This window comes from Oryx dammah, unplaced genomic scaffold, assembly GCF_014754425.2.
Source record: "Oryx dammah isolate SB20612 unplaced genomic scaffold, SCBI_Odam_1.1 HiC_scaffold_3, whole genome shotgun sequence".
Taxonomy (NCBI): domain Eukaryota; kingdom Metazoa; phylum Chordata; class Mammalia; order Artiodactyla; family Bovidae; genus Oryx; species Oryx dammah.
In genome coordinates, this window is record NW_024070187.1 from 84,555,428 (window position 1) to 84,561,440 (window position 6,013).

Consider the following 6,013-nt stretch of genomic DNA (forward strand, 5'->3'; position numbering starts at 1 on the left):
CAAAACTATGACCTACTGGTAGGGTCATTTCAATAGATGAACAATGTCTTTATCAGTGTACTTACCTGGATTCTTCAACTTCATGGTACAAAAAGAATAGCCTGGAGACAGTGTGAAAATTGGATTCCTAGTGCTCTTCCAACATCCTGATTCAAGATATCTGATGAGAGCTAATGAAGTTGAATTTCCAAGAATATCTCTGAAGATGCTGATTCTGATGGTCTCCTATAACATACACTGAGTAGTCGTGAAATAAGACATAAAATGTATTTAAAATTTACATGATTTTCTGATTTCCCATTCTGACTATATTAAATTAGCCAACAGATAGCAAAGAGGTAAATTTTGTATTAATTTCCTGAGGGACTGAGGCAGATCTAAGTATTTTCTTCTACCTAGTATAATCATGTCAACTCATGACTTCCACTGAGAAACATGATCCCCTAAAGATTCAAGGAAGTAAATTTAATTCTGAACATATGCATCTAATCACTATATGAAATATATACTACTGAGTTTCTCTGATCACATGGTTTTGACAAAAAACATAATTTTATCAGGCAATATACAAAGGATTATCAAATTTTTCTAATATTTAACATTTGATTGGAACATAATGTAATAAGATAAAAGAACAACTTAATGATTTGTAGGAAACATTTAAAATAAATGACTTGAATGTATTATGATAGCACCATATCTTCAGTTCAGTTCAGTTCAGTTGGTCAATTGTGTCTGACTCTTTGTGACCCCATGAACTGCAGCACACCAGGCTTCCCTCTCCATCACCAACTCCCAGAGTTCACCCAAACTCAAGTCCATCGAGTCGGTGATGCCATCCAGCCATCTCATCCTCTGTCATCCCCTTCTCCTCCTGCCCCCAATCCCTCCCAGCATTAGAGTTTTTTCCAATGAGTCAACTCTTCGCACGAGGTGGCCAAAGTACTGGAGTTTCAGCTTTAGCATCATTCCTTCAAAAAAACACCCAGGATTGATCTCTTTTTGAATAGACTGGTTAGATCTCCTTGCAGTCCAAGGGACTCTCAAGAGTCTTCTCCAACACCACAGTTCAAAAGCATCAATTCTTCCGCACTCAGCTTTCTTTACAGTTCAACTCTAGTTCAGCCGCTCAGTTGTGTCTGACTCTTTGTGACCCCATGAATCACAGCACGCCAGTCCTCCTTGTCCATCACCAACTCCCAGAATACACCCAAATCCATGTCCATAGAGTCAGTGATGCCATCCAGCCATCTCCTTCTCTGTTGTCCCCTTCTCCTCCTGGCTTCAATCTTTCTCAGCATCAGGGTCTTTTCAAATGAGTCAGCTCTTTGCATCAGGTGGCCTAAGTATTGGAGTTTCAGCTTCAACATCAGTCCTTCCAATGAACACTCAGGGCTGATCTCCTTCAGGATGGACTGGTTGGATCTCCTTGCAGTCCAAGGGACTCTCAAGAGTCTTCTCCAACACCACAGTTCAAAAGCATCAATTCTTCAGCGTTCAGCTTTCTTCACAGTCCAACTCTCACATCCATACATGACCACTGGAAAAACCATAGCCTTGACTAGATGGACCTTTGTTGGCAAACTTATGTCTCTGCTTTTTAATATTCTGTCTAGGTTTGTCATATCTTTCCTTCAAGTATTTTTGGCATAGATTTTCTCCATCTCAAAAATGCATTTGTTGAAATAATGTGAGTGGTTAGTGTTTTACAGAAATATTTTTACCATTTAATTTTGTTTCTAACTTGCTTTTCTCTATCATATTTTTTCCTTTATTTTATTCATATGGCCTAGATTGGTACTAGGATTTACTTTTGATGGATTCATTTGTTTCCTGGTCCTTCTGCTTCACAATCATCTATTGTAAAGTCACCCTATTAACTTTATTCTTGATATTTCTGAAGACAGGTTTTGGGCATTATCTTCTGTTCTATGATATGATTTGACAACTGACATGATTTAGAATGACAAATGGAAAATATCAAGTGTGTTTAAATACAACAGTTCTCCAGCGAAGGGCATCCTCTCTTCAAGCTTCAGAATTTCAGCTTCTCTGACTCCTGAGTCTCATCTTGGGTGAAAGGTATGTTCATATATAATCTAATATGATGTCTTATTCTAACCTTTTGCTCAGTAGAATGAGTTGAAATACTGTATTAATTATATGTTATTTGTTGATAGCTTCTCATAAAGAAATAATTTTAAAGAAATGATAACCCTCTGTTGGGATCTAAAAGTGATTTCAGGATTTCAGTGCCTCTGAACTGACAGCAATTGTTGCACAAGGTGATTGAGGTGGAAAATGGAAGACAAGAGCTCCATCTTCCCTGTCTCTGATGCATCTTAGAAGCCTATTTCTTCTTGACTAAATATATGATCTTTTTGTTAACACATTTACCGTTAGCCTACGGTGTAGCTTGTTTTACAGAAAAAGTATCTCAAGTAGCATCAAGTCTATTTTTGGAAAAATAAGCATTTATTAAATTTAAGTAGTCTTTTTCAAGGTTACTTTTTTCCCATTGCTTTCTCATTATCAACATATATTCTGTTTTTCTGAACCTACACAAACTTTATCATTGCATATTTTAAGAAGCATTTTTTTTAAGTCCTTAGATTATTCTGTCTATCCATCTCTCAAGATCAGTTTCTGTCATTTCTCTCAATTATCTACATTCTATAAAATTCAGGGATAAACAGCACTAAAAATGCATGTTTTTTGTGTCATAACTTCACTGATTGAAAAACCCAACCAAGAAATATATAATTTTTATAGTTTGTCTTTTCAGGGCTTAAATAAATGAGACACAATCAGCAAACACAGGAAAATAGAAATATCATCAGTTACAAATTCTAATTTATATATGAGAGATTTATAGTTATTTATCCTGATAGTTTCTTTCCTTAAAGATGTTGCTGTGATGTTCTATCAAACTAATGACTAAAAATTATTTTTAAATTTACTCATTATTCACCTTATATATAAGGAATTTTTTAAATTTAATATTAGTAATTTAGAAATAATCTACATTAACTCTTTTCAACAGCAACAGTACTGTGTTCATTGCAGATAAAAAGTTATAAAAACATATTAAAGTTTCCCAGTTAAGTTTAATTGTGTTCAATAAGGTTATTTGAAGATTAAATCATTTTATTAGTTCAATTTCAAAATAACTAGAATTTTTTCCTAAAACATTTTTATTTTATTTTTCTCTCCCCAGCATCATTAATTTTCTAATACCAAGATTATATCATCTACAGTTTTCAAGCCAGAAACCTGACTCATTTTCACTAATTCTGATTCAAAACCAATCCCTGTAGCTTGTCATTCTACCTTCTAAATGCATCTTAAATTCCACCTTACTTACGATCCATACCATCATTATGTAAGTTCCCTATCATTTCACAGAAGTCTAAATGGTCAGCCTGACTCCTTTTTCTGTCCTATTACAAGATGAACTATTTATTCTCATTCTCTTTCGTTTTTTTCTTCTTTGTATAGGCCACAAAGATTTGTTTTTACTTATTCATTAACCCCATATAAGGTAACACAAGTCTTACCATTTTTTTTTTTCTTTTTAAAAAATTTTTGGCTGTGCTGGGTTTCCCTTGCTGCACCCTGGCATTCTATGGTTGTGGGGAGCAGGGCCTATTCTCTAATTCTGGAGTTGTTTCTCTTTGAAGTGGCTTCTCCTGTTGCAGAGCATGGAATCTACGGCACAAGGTCAGTATCTGTGGCTAATGGGCTTATTTCCCCTGCAGTTTGTGGAATTCTCCTGGACCAGGGGTCAAGCCCATTACCCCTGAATTGGCAGGCAGATTCTAAACCACTGGACCATGGGGGAAGTCCAAGTCTTACCATTTTATTTTCTTCAATATCTCCATTCTCTAGGTCTAAGACGCTCACTTGCTGTGTGTTTACAGTGCTTTAGTACTTAACATCACAGTACTTCTTTTTGCTTATCAAGATGCCTACTTGTCTCTACATTCCGTGATGTCAGGCAATATGATTCAATTGTCTTTGCATTTCTACTCAGTTTCACAAGACTGTGGAGCATAGCTCGATCAATACATGTTTGATTTTTAAATACAGCAGTGGATGGGTTACTGATTTTTCACATATGCTTTCACAGGACTCTACCAGACATGAAGATCTTTTTCTTTGCCTTTATTATGGCTCTCATGGGTGCCATGATTGTAAGTATTGATATACCAGGAAATTTTGAACTTAAGCTCTTAGGAAGTATCCTAAAAGTATTTCCTATTTCTTGTGTTCTGACCTATATGTGCATTTACCTGAACATGGCTTTAAAAATTTTTCAATGTTTTATAGGAACATTTTCCTTGAATTAAGCTTCATAAATTCATGAGGAATTAGAATATATCTTGAAAAGACATGCATGTGCGTAACACACACAGAATTTAAGTATAATTAGTATAATGTAAAAATAACATTTTTTAAAGATCTCATAATAGGAGACTAGAGAGCTGGTAAAAGGCACTTAAATATTAAAAGCTGTAGCTCTGACAAATGCCATGAATTCTCAGCTTGTACTGTCATTCACTCCCACATGTCATTAGGTAAAACTTCACTTCTCTAAATTGCTTTCCACTTCCTCCCCCTCCTCTACCTTCTCTTCCTCCTTCTATCATTGTCTTCCTCCTTTTTCAATTTTCCTTAAATTTTTTACTCCTGTTAAAAGTAATTGTCCCTTCACTTCATATTCATTATGTCCAGTTACTGAGAAATTACATAAGAAGTTACAATACCACAAGATATTGAACAAATTCTAGTAAGGGTTTCAAAAACAAATTGGTTATGATATCACTGTAAATCATGTTATTTTCTATAAAATGATAGTTGTGGAAAAATAAAACTTTTAGAAGAACAGAGAAAAATATAATATCAGGCTCTACCAGCATACTAATATTTGAATATCAGTGGCTTTTGAGTTACTTAAACATATCCACATAAAAAATGTTTTTCTTGAGCAAAAACAAAAATAAACTATTCAAATTCACTGTCCTATTCAAAGTAATGGATTTTTCTCAATTTCACACCCAAAAGAAATTTAAACCACAGTGAATTATTTGAATGTATCAAATTAACATGGCAGCGAATTCATTTTAAAGATGTAAGTAAACAACAACCAAGTATAAACAACAATGAAAACAGCAAAAAAAAAAAAAAAAATTACAGGTTGCCTCTATCAGTCATCTAAGACTTTGCCTCTATTTTGTTTAATTGTGGCAGCTAAGTGCATTTTTGCACTCAATCTAGACTTTTAAAATTAAAATATGTTAACTACTTTACCCCATAATAAATTAAAAGTTTAAAAATAAATGTGCCAACTTTTTCTTCTTTTCTTTTTTCCCCCAGAAAGCTGATTCATCCGAAGAGGTAAGGCACTTTCATTCACTGGAAAAGGTGATAATTAAACATGTATTAAAACTTTAATTTGTTCTTTATTTTACCAGGAACGCGGGTCTAGATATAACGTAAGTATTCCCCTAAGAAAATGGTATAGCACAAACATATTTTATTCCCTAGTATTAATTGTAAAAGAAAGACCCACATTCATCTCTGAAATATATTTATACAGTGAATGCAGTCCTTGTTTATGCATTTGTAATTTATTTATTTATACATTTATTTCTTGATAATATACTAAGGAAAGTCCTGAACCCCTTAATATTAGTAGCATTTAGATGGAAACTCATAATGCTAACCTAATGTAACCAATCACTTTCTTAAAACTCAGATAGGTTGGTCTGGTGAGTAATTTGACTTTGCCTAAAGAATCATAATCTTTTGAGCATAATATACAATCAGAGGAGCATAGAGGCTATAATGGTAGCTTTCAAATTTCTGATTCTTATAGTGGGTGATAAAGTCATAAGGTAAAGTTAAATTGACCATATGATGAGAGAGATCATTTTATTCATTTAACATTTTGCTCCATGAAATGTATCCCTGATTTCTCATACTTTTTGGACATGTTTTATCAATGTTATAA

The 6,013-nt window shown here is 33.9% G+C and overlaps 1 long non-coding RNA gene across 1 annotated transcript; it reads left to right on the plus strand.

Annotated features, from left to right (window-relative positions):
* Window positions 1-1,908: 1,908 nt before the first annotated feature.
* LOC120862232 lies at window positions 1,909-5,397 on the plus strand. Its single transcript, XR_005720719.1, has 3 exons — window positions 1,909-2,082; window positions 4,130-4,193; window positions 5,377-5,397. It is a non-coding gene; the product is annotated as an uncharacterized LOC120862232 (long non-coding RNA).
* The last annotated feature ends 616 nt before the right edge of the window (window positions 5,398-6,013 follow it).